Source organism: Dendronephthya gigantea, unplaced genomic scaffold (genome assembly GCF_004324835.1).
Source record: "Dendronephthya gigantea isolate DGI-Jeju-01 unplaced genomic scaffold, DenGig_1.0 000793F, whole genome shotgun sequence".
Taxonomy (NCBI): Eukaryota; Metazoa; Cnidaria; class Anthozoa; order Malacalcyonacea; family Nephtheidae; genus Dendronephthya; species Dendronephthya gigantea.
In genome coordinates, this window is record NW_021163803.1 from 1 (window position 1) to 11242 (window position 11242).

Sequence of the window (11242 nt, forward strand, 5' to 3'; positions counted from 1 at the left end):
TACTCGATCTCCCAAAGTTTACCCTCATATTTTTGTGGAACAAATGGCAAAAATACGACAACATTCTTACCTTTTTCTGGAAGTTAAGTTACTCATCTATAGTCAGTGTCATGGTAAATTATTTTAATTATTAAATACCATGAAATATCACATCAGACGTCTCATATGGGGCGCCTATTCGATGAGAGTTATGGGCAGGACACAGGACAACATAACAGTCATAACTGGATACTTTCTGTAATCTTTAGTTCAGGGTTTAAGAAAAGTCAGATTGGTATCCATAAAAGACACTAAAAATTACGACAATGCTCAAAAAAATATTTATACAGGAATGTATATTGAATTGAAAAACAAAGAAAAGAGAAAAAACCTGTCCGCTTCATATCATTGTAAATTTTCGACTTTCGTCCACGTATTAGATATTTTTTATGTTCGCCCAATATTTGTTTGTTTCGGCATTTGCAAAAACACTACCTATGATTTGTACATAACCGAAATAAACGCTTTATTACGGATCAGGTAAAAAATATATCGAAAAAACAGAACAACAAGGTTTCACGGCAGTCGGAAGAAACAAAATATTCATAAAAACCAGGGGGGGATCTACTGTAGCGGGCTCAGAATTGAGCCTGGTCAGTGGTAATTACCATGGGCAAAGGGGACCAGGTGACGTCAAAATGACGTCAAAGAGGCCAAAATCCGCCATGTTTTTTGCTTCACTTTTTGAGCAAAAAACATCAGGAGCCGGTCCTCCAGGAATTATTATATAGCTCAGTGGCCGGTCCTCCAGGAATTTAATATAGCTCAGTGGTTTTGAAATACAAAAAGTGAAGCAAAAAACATGGCGGATTTTGGCCTTTGCTGACGCCAGATTGACGCCACTGGTTCTTATTTGCAATGGTAGTTACCACTGACCAACCGCGATCCAAAGCATGAAAAAATGCGAGCACCCTCCTGGTTTTCGATAAAAACAGGATTTGGTTTTTAACGAAATTTTTTGTTTTTTGAACAAAAACATGGATTTTTTTTTCCTTTTTTGCTGGTTCTTTTCAACTTCAACAAAGAAGCAGCTATTTGCTCTGTTTGTTCCTACCGCAATTTACTTATTAAAGAGGAAATTTTTGGCAATTTGCACTCAGGTTAGAGTTTTAAAACGGCTTTCGCAATAAGTGCGTCCAAATGACGCTCTTAACAGATGAATTAACCGTCGTAGACGTTAAATTCGTCTAATATAAATACGAGACGATTGAAAATGTACGCATTTTTACACAAAGGCGGGGCCATCCAGGCGATAAGGGCCTGGGTCGGGGTTGTGCTGGCAGACAAAATGGCGTCTAAGTGTCAAAATAAAGGTAAGAAAAAAAGGAGATCGCTAGATAGTATACTCCAAAATAAGGTTTCCGCGCGGAGGTCTGGAAATGAGTTTGTCAAAATTGTCAATATCTTCGGAAATTAACGAAAGCAGCAGCAAAAAGGGCGATCGTGATATATTATGTGTGATTTTTATATACGAGCGAAGACTACGTGGTTCAAGTTCCCTTTAAACTGGAACTGGGTTTTTTATACGTCTCCCGCTTAGTATTTCAGGCAAGAAAGTGTTTAGTTGTTAGTATATGTTACAACTACAGTCTACTGTGATTGTTTTGTTTAAACGAAATTTTTACAACAATGACAATGTGCATAATACAGTCTATATAAATGTAGATATGTATAAACAGCTATTGAAATAGGGTGTAGAAATTGGTGTAGAAAGAAAAACTCAACACTAAATATTCATGATATTCGCTTTTATTCAATATGAAAAGATCGTAAATATCAAAAGATATATTTTATATATATATATATATATATATATATATATATATATATATATATATATATATAGTTTTAAAATATATTACATTTATAAGTTATACCATTATATAAAATTAAGTTAAACATTACATAACTTATGGGGCATCCACCCTCTGGTATGAATTATGAACAATATCATGATTAAAAAATACAGCCCCTAGCAGATTGTCAATAGCTTTAACAAGTTAGCCTTAGGTTAACAGGTTCACCCTAAAATATACCTCTAATATATGGAAAGCAAACACTGCCATTTATATTTGTGAAGATGTTCTATCAACATTTCATCAGGATTGATCTTTCTCGAATATGACATGGCTGATTCTTTATATCATGTGGAAACATGGTTAGTTCTTGTTGCTCCAAACATTGTTGTAGGTGTTGACGCATCTCACTTTGTTTAAAGGTGATTGCTCCAGGATATATCCCTTTAGCAAGAGCTAGTGCATTTGCTATTGCAAACAAACCACAGTCAACAAAACCTGCTTGCTTTTGACAGCACCTTAGTTTCACTTGCAGAAGACCACCTTTTGCCAGACTCTTGTACATATATACCAACTGCTGACTTAAAGGGCGTGTCATTCCAGGATAAAGGGAATCGTAGACAATCACTGACTGGCCACTTGATTGTGATACAAGCCAATGTCCAGGAAGGTTATGGATCTGAATTGCATTCAACATTGATGTTATTGGATCCTCCCTGGTGAGTTTGCTTGATACTATCAAGGTATCTATTAAGCCATCTACTTTGGTGAATTGGTTTTTCAATAGAATCTGGACTGCATTGATGTGATTATCATTTAGAAGGTTGCCTGAAGTCAGTTCATGTTTATCAGCCTGATACAAATTCAAACTAGGCAAACATACCCAGAGCTTTCTTTCTAGATGAAAACAGGACTTCTTACTGGGTGAGCTGAGATCAACTACATCTGGCTTTGTAGAGCATCTCTTCTTTGGTCTATCTGAGGCAAGTGGCACATGCACTTTGAAATTTTTCTTCATTACTTCAGCATGCTTCCCAACTCGGCCTGTGTAGGGGTGTTTTGGGCGACCATATTTTCTGGTTGTTAATGTTTTTATCTTTCCCTTTTTCTTTTGACCATTTTTTGTGATGTGTTTTCTCCCTCTTGTGGTTACTGGATTTTTCTTAACTTGGGTTTTTTTTATGATAATTCCTGCTTCCTGGGGTGCTGTACTTCGTGCCTTCTCTAAAATCCCCTCCAACTCACTGGCAAGACTGGAAAGTTGTTGTTTGTCATCCATTAGAAATGTAAGGTTTGAAAGTTCCTTCATCAAATTGCGGCACTTGAGACGAAGAGCATTTTTGCCACTTGTTCTTTTAGGTGGAAGTGATTTATAATCTTTATTGACCAGTTCAGGGGGTGAAGGTGGTATGAAATCATCATTGTCTCTTTTTTCTGTTGGAGGTTGATCATTGGTTACATTTCCTTGCTGTTTAACAATGTGTTTATTTTCAGGATAACTGTTATCTGGTGGAACAATTTTCTGATCTAATGAAAACAGTGGATTTCCTATGTATTTGGCACTCAGGTTTTCCCATCTCCATTCTGGAAAAGCTTTCATGCAAGCACAAAAGTGTTTGCAAAGAAGCTTGTTGTGTCTCCAGTCCAAGCATGTGCAGTTTGGGAGAGTTTCTTCATCACCAAAGAATAATCTGTATATGTTCCCTCCTGTTGAACTCTTTACATCAAAGACCCCAGGAGACACCATTTGGACCATGTCATTTGTGATGTCACTTTCCCAGCGCTTTATTATATGAGATACCATTTTTGCTGGTCTATTGTGCAAAAATTTGGGAAGATCCTTATGGTATGCACGATAACCATCATGGCATTTCACATTTAACTCAACATACCTATATGGTAAAAAATACAACAATTCTTTACATACTTCACATTTGTGAAATTTAAACAATATTCCTGAGAAATTCCATTAGTGCTGCAATTTTACAAGTAGGCAACTCTTACTTTCTGAACGTTTTTGGAAGAAACTGATCCACAAGGACTTTTAGCATGTCTGTTAAAGAGCATCCTTTGTTCCCAAGCAGATATTCATATTTAAATGCCTTATTTTGTCTCTCAATCCCATTGTTTGTGTTGACTGCACAAATAAAATCTTCAGCCCGGTATGCTTGGCACCATCTCTGAAAATCAAAATTTATGGTTTTTAGTATTTCTCATGTTTGCTGGTTTGACAAGCACTATTAAATAGTTCAGTCATTAGTCATTGATTGACTGGACTTTCTAAGCTTTCCTATAATATGTTGGCTTTGTACCTTTATGTTTGGCAGCCACTTGTTACCAAACCAATTCCTTAGTTTCGGATTACTTTTCCAAAGTCTGCTCTCAGTAAGGCATGTGGTTGATTTTCGACACTCTTCAGATGTGGCTGCATGTGCGATGCTCCGTAATAGATTTAGCAGATGTTGTTTGTCATGAGCAACACCATTGTCTAATTTAGATGTCCATTCTTGCCATGACTTCTCCCGATGAAAATCACAAAGAAGTACTTCTGCATCTGAATAATATAAATGACATTGAGGTGCATCAGGTATATCTACAAGCAGATGTAAGGTATCTGTTCAATTCCGAAATTGGTTTTGAACAGCTGTTTATCTGTTTTTCCTTACCTTCAAAGACTGTTTCGAGAGCTTGAATTTCTTCCTCAGCAAAATCTACCATAAAACGCGAAGGGGTCCATGTGTTAATATTCCACTCCTTGAAAACCATTAATGCTTCCTTTATACATTGTGTGTTCTCGTACTGTATGACAAATGAGCCGACAACTTCATAACAAACATTCGTTCTTACACACAGGAAGTACAATGGAAGGTCATATTTTGTTGTTCTGTAGGTTGCATCCAGCAGACACATTTGGTTACCATACTTTGCGAGGAGATGTCGTTGATCACTGGTCTGATGACAGAACAGTAATGTTTGGGTGGAGTATTCGTCGGAGGTGACGCAGTCATCTTCATCCTGAACACAATCATCTGGTACTGGCTTAGCACAATGGGGACGATAGAGAAATGAGTCTTCTGGATGCTCATTCTTCCATTTTTCGACCAGTCTCTTCAAATTTTCTTGGTCAATTGTGGAGAAATTGTCTGGTTTTCCTTTGTACAAATGATTATAAATGTCCTTGTTAGTAGGATAATATCGCCTACTAGTTTTGTCTGGCGGTTTACATCCCTTGAAGAGGTCACATTGCACGAAAAGCTCGAGGTACCTGCGTGCCTCACTTACTGAGTGGACACCTTCTTGGGCTAGCTCTGAAAGTTTTTCCACTATAACCGGGTCCAGTGGCTCTCTTATTCCAGCAGCCTGTAATATAAAAAATAACCATTACATTAATAATTTTAACAATCGCGCGTGTTTTATAAGTAAATTACAGTACTTTTAAATTCTAATATGTGCCAATCCTGTCGCAATGTTATGTAGGTTTATATATTTTCGGTTTTTGTGGCAATAAAATTTTACCTTTCCCATTATGTGATATTTATGTTCAGATACAGGTGGTAACTTCACGATATAATTCATTTGAACGTCGGCAGCTGCGATTGTGCTTGCCGTCAACCCTTCGTGCAATATCTTTGCTGCTCTTCGTCTGAAGAATAAGCTGTCTTTTTCAATCTAAAGCGTACATTTAAAGAGTGCATTATGGCATCCAGTGGTTATAAGTGATTATAATTATTTTATCTTTTACGGCCTAAGTAATAGTATAAATTCGGACCTTCATATTTGGAAATTTTGCAATTTGAGTGATGAATATTGCAGCTGGGCATTGCTTCTTTTTTGACGTTTGAGCAAAGGTTCTTTTTTTAGAACTATAACAGTGGTCAGCATTCTGTAAGTGTGTAAAAATAAATTTTCTCAAAGGTGGTAACACAGTTTACCTACACAACGTTAATTATAAATTAGCTTATATATCCATTCAGTTTTGAAATGTTACCTGGCACTCCTGAGCTTTCTCCTTATTTTTTTGTTTAGCCTTTTCATTCTTATCTTTTCCTTGATGGCACCACATCACTTTCTCCCCAACGTGTACAAACGGTATTCCGTCGTATAAAATGCTTGGTCCTTGCTGATTCCCATCCTTTCTCTCCCAGTAGACCTTACGTTTATCTTTTCTTAGTTCTAAACATATCAACTACACGTTCCTGCCCGGGAAATATATTTTTACCACACCTTTACTTCATTTTCATACGTATGTTTACCCCCTCGTAATAACGTTTTGGCTACAAGTTTACCCCCAGGGTCACACAGAGAATTTTAGGGGTCCCAATTCCATAGCAAAAACGCCAAAAAAATAGCAGTTAAAAAAATACCAAAAAAGCTTTTATTTGTGGGTATTTCGTACCAAACGCTTAAATGGTGCTCTTTTTATTTTTGGTGTATATTTTCACTCTGAAGGGGCATCACCCCTTGTATTTTTACCTGACCTGCCAAAAACACCAAACTTATCATGATAACTTTTGGAAAGGGACTTTAAGAGAGCTATATACTCCTGTGGTATTCTGCCCCCCCTTAAGCAGCCTTTGTATACACCTCCACCTCCTTCCTTTATCCGGCCTGTTTCACGATAGAACAGCTTTTTAAAATGCGTATAATCTACGTACTTTTAAAGCTTAGCTTACCGTTTGATCCAAAGCTTTTGTCGCTGTAATAGACGATGAATTTGCTGCTCGTCTCCACCTCGTATTTTTTAATGAGCGCCTTTACATCGGACTCGCTATGTACAACAGCCGTGTTTTGAACGCTAGTGTCCTCCGAATATTCAAAGGACGACATGCTTTTCGCGCAAATATATTTACATATCAAGGAACGATATTTGCTATGAATATTTATACTCGTGGTAAGTTCCCGCAAAATTTAAAAATCGCGCGACAAAAAAAAGGATCATCCAGAAGTATATTGTCCTTCGTAAGTTGTTCGCCGTCATTTCACGAAGATTTTGACAAACTCATTTCCAGACCTCCGCGCGGAAACCTTATTTTAAAGTATACTATCTAGCGATCTCCATATTTGAATATGTAAATACTTAATCAGCTTTTTTTAATATTTTTGTGCTATATATAGCTATAGAGTCTATAAAGAGTACTGCGGTCAAAATGGCGAACGTAAAGCCAAATCAAGCCATAGGTAAAACGTATGCACGAGTTGTAATATATATAAACTTGCAAACTGGCACCTAGCTTGACATTCGATGTTCAGGACTTTTCCGCTCCTCGATTATCTAAAGAATGCATTATTACATAAATATTATGCAAAATGACATAACACAACATTAAATATTGTCTTGGGGATTCAGTATATAAAACAGGGATGGATAAAAGAACGTTTTCCCCATATTTTTTTTTCTTTTTTCTTTTATTCATTAAAAGAAAAAAAACCCTAATCCTGAAGAACGAGTAATTTTGAATGAAGTAGGGCGTCTCAGAGTAGCTGTAGCTCAGGCTTTGAAGGCTCCTCGTACTCGACAAAAAATAGTATACTATTCACACCGGTCCCTCCACGCTCGTCCAAATTAGAATGGGAATAATAACGATCGCGTTTGGTGACAGGAAAGGAAAAGAAACAGGGAGGGTGAGATAAAAATGGGGAGGGTAAACAAACGCGACCGCCGGTAGACGACCGCGGGAGGATAAAACCAGGAAAATCTTCGTGACACCTCTCGGCCCTGAGATGCCTTCTGACGCGAAGAGTTTGAGAAACCGGCGAGAGCACTCTCATTTATACTCGCTTAGAAGGGACTGGTGCGAATAGTATACTATTCACACCGGTCCCTCCACGCTCGTCTAAATTAGAATGGGAATAATAACGATCGCCGAAATACCCTGCCAGGTGGAACAATGCGACCCCACAGTAGGTTTCCCAACCCCGGACCCCCAAACTGCCCATTCTAAAACAAAACTCAACCTGAAACAATACCAAATAACGACAGATTACAAACACACTTGTTGAATACTATTCATAAAAGTAAAATAACTAAAGTTTCTTTACTGAAGGAAACGCAAGAACAAAATCATGTAGGACATTAAGGTCGCTATATTCAGAAGTAGATAGTCGAACAGACGTTTCCTCGGACGACAAGAGGTCAGATGGACCACCGGGGCGCAAAACATTAGCTAATTTAAGATAATATGATGCAGTTGAAGAGGTCTTCCAGCCCACGTGAGACATGATATCCCCCAATTGAGCTCCTGAAAGAGCTAGCGTGATAGCGGCCCCAGCTCTAAAACTATGAAGGGTTTCGCCTGCGTAGATGGACGCCTCTTTAAGATACAGTTGAAGACGGGATTGCATGGTGGAAGAGGACAGCTGTTTGTTCTGGATGCCACCGCGAGGAGAAGTAGGACGAAAGAGGAAACCGTTCGAGAGATCCAACCCAAGCTCTGAGCAAGACGCCATGTAGGTTTCGATAGCCTTTACTGGACAGAGAGACGGATTCTGATGACGACGAACACCAAATAGGTTCGAGGATCCATCCCTGAGAGTTTTCCCCCAAACGTGGTTAAACAAGAGACCATCATCTTGCGGAAACCTCAAAATCTCTTGCGTCTTGACTGTGTTGAGATCATTTGCCCTGTCGCCACTAAAGAAGAGCGTTTTGAAAAAGGCGGAATCCCGAGCAAAGGTGAAAAGTGAGATCGGGGAAACGTTCATAGCGCTCATTTTCCGTTCGAGGTGACGGGATAGGAGCAGGAGCTTGTTCACAAATAACGGAGTAGCTTGCTGCTGAGTGACAGCTGCCTGAAGTTGTTCCGATGTGAAGGCCTTGAGATAACGCTTGACTTCTATAGAGGCGGCGGGATTTCCCAAGTCTAAAGCTATATCCCAGTCCCCTTCGCGGCCAACGGATTTAAAAATAGCACGTAACTTCCCGATAAAAGAATCAACAGTTTTGTACGATAGCCGAACTGGACAACCGCAAGGTTTTATCCCATGAAGGCCAAGGTGTGGACAGTTGGATTGGTGCACTTGTGTTTTACCACCGTTATCCTTCCAGACTAAAAACCGCCGAGTAACGTCTAGGGGAACAGCTGTAAACAACGTCTTCCTCGATGGGAGAGCGGACAGGAAACTTTTGAACTCGCTTTCGAGTGACATCTTTTGTTTCTCGTACGCGGTTGAGGTGGAAATATTGTGTAGAACTCCTAGGCGCGCGTCGATTGCCGAAAGGTCGACTTCGGTCAAGACAGGATGCGATACAGGGGCAAGAGATTTTCGACGATAACCACACAATTGACAGAACATAAAATTGTAATCATTAGAATGATGGCACGTTGGACAAGATACTGCTGGTAGAAAGAGGCGTGCGACAGGAGGTAAACCCTAGAGCAAAAACATAAAAATAGGAAACAAACATGACAATCTTTATTGAAGTTATAATGGAAAAAGAAAAAATTGATCAATACAAAAAATCAAATCATTTTCAGACCAAGACAAAGTTTGTTCAGGTAGATTTAATGTCAAAACGGAAAGCCCATAGATCCCAAGGCAGAGGCCAATTCGAAGTGAAACCTGTCTTTGAAGGGACAAAGAGAGGACCGGACTGGCCCCTGTAACCAAGAAGGATGCTGGATTGAGAGGCAAAACAGATAACAGACCACCAAGAGCGTCGGGGTAAAATATCGGGAACGACGATGGTGAAAGGTACCCCAATGGAACGAAGATACCGTAGGACTCTGGGTATCAAGACTATAGGTGGAAAAACATAGGGGTTGGAAAAAACATCTTCGGGATATTGCGAAGCACATTGGGCAAAAATATTCACCCCGAGACAAGCTGGCGTTGGAAAAGGCGAAAAAAATGGCAGCGGCAACTGATGGCTGTCAACCATAACATTTGAAGGTAGCGCCATAAGGTCAATTGAATGGCCTCGAGCTCCACCGAATTTTTTCCCACGTCTCTGCTGCTAACATGGCATCCTGAAGAGACAAAACACGAGAAGGAGGATCCGCAACGTTTTGGTGGGATGGGATGTGAATGAGGTTGAGGTGAAAATTCGCAGATGAGGCGACCATAAAAAAGTGTCTCTTTGGTAACGATATCTTTCGCTAAATCGTTGTCCCGCCAGTAGTCAGAAATAGCAACGGAAATTTCACCAGGGTTGAGCACACCTCCCCAAGCGTAGGGAGATGCATCCGAGGGAAGTTTGATCTGATAATGTGTCTCTGTTCGCCATGGGAGAGAACCTGTCCACGTTTCGAGAAATAACCAATGCTCAATCTCCCGACGAAGATCTTGCGATATCCGAAGTGCGGATAAGCCTTGGAAATTGCCATGTTAATCTCGTTAGTAAAAAGCCGAGCAGCTGGAACAGCTGCGGAGAGCGATACACATTTTCCAGACAGCTTCTGAAGGAGATGCAAAGAAACGTGCTTACGAGAAAGAATGTCATGTACAAGTAACAAAAACTTTTCTTCTTTGGCAACAAGCGAAATGTTTGATGTAGAGAATCGCTATCAAAACCAAGGTACGGCACGGACTGCGAGGGAACAAGGATAGATTTATCTAAACCGATAGTATATCCCAAAGTGATGAGAATATAACACACCACGAAAATGGCTACATTTGCCAAAGTGAAATTGCACTGGTCAATCGATGTAGCGGCACGGACGATAGGCGGCGGTGAAGACGCTGAAAAGCGAATGTGGGAGGAATGTCGATCGTCAATATACAGTGAACACGGAATGCCGACGGTGCGAAAATACTGTGAAGCTAGGGAACCGGTGGTATGGTAGACATACGCAGATAACTTCCATCCAAAAGGAATGGTACTAGATGTAAAGTACCAGCCAGCCCACTCGAAGCCAAAATACGGTTTACTGGATTCTGTAATCAGAATATGGTCATAACCAGATTTATCATCACAAACGGTTTGGTATGAACCAGGAGAAACATATAACGTGAGATCGTGGAGATGATCTAAGCGAAAAGGACGGTCCACCATCCAGAGGTTGAGGAAGCGATTATCATTACATAAACGCGGCTTTGATGGCTCAACATGCAGTTAAAGGCATGACAAGGTGCGGCGGCTGTAGTTCGCCCACTTTCCCCCAAAGAGAGATGGCGCCAGAGGCAAGTCGCTGCAGGATAGTATCGGATATAAATTGAGCAAAAGGAATACAAGAGGGATTATTCGGAAAAATTCTTGCAGGCGGCGTGTCCGTATCAAACCATTCACCCTTAAAACCACCTTTGAAGTGGGCAAAATAACGGTTCACATCTACTTTATTGTAAACCCAATCTAAAATTTCAACAGATTGATCTGGTGGGAGGAAGGAGGCCAATTTAGACCATGCGTGCGGATGATCATGTAAACCACCAGCAACAAAAAGGGAAGGGTCGCGGAATGCAAGCAAACC

At 40.0% G+C, this 11242-nt stretch overlaps 1 pseudogene; it reads right to left on the minus strand.

The window, feature by feature from the left end:
- Positions 1 to 8920: 8920 nt before the first annotated feature.
- On the minus strand, positions 8921 to 10868 carry LOC114544443 (annotated as a pseudogene).
- Between the last annotated feature and the right edge of the window lie 374 nt (positions 10869 to 11242).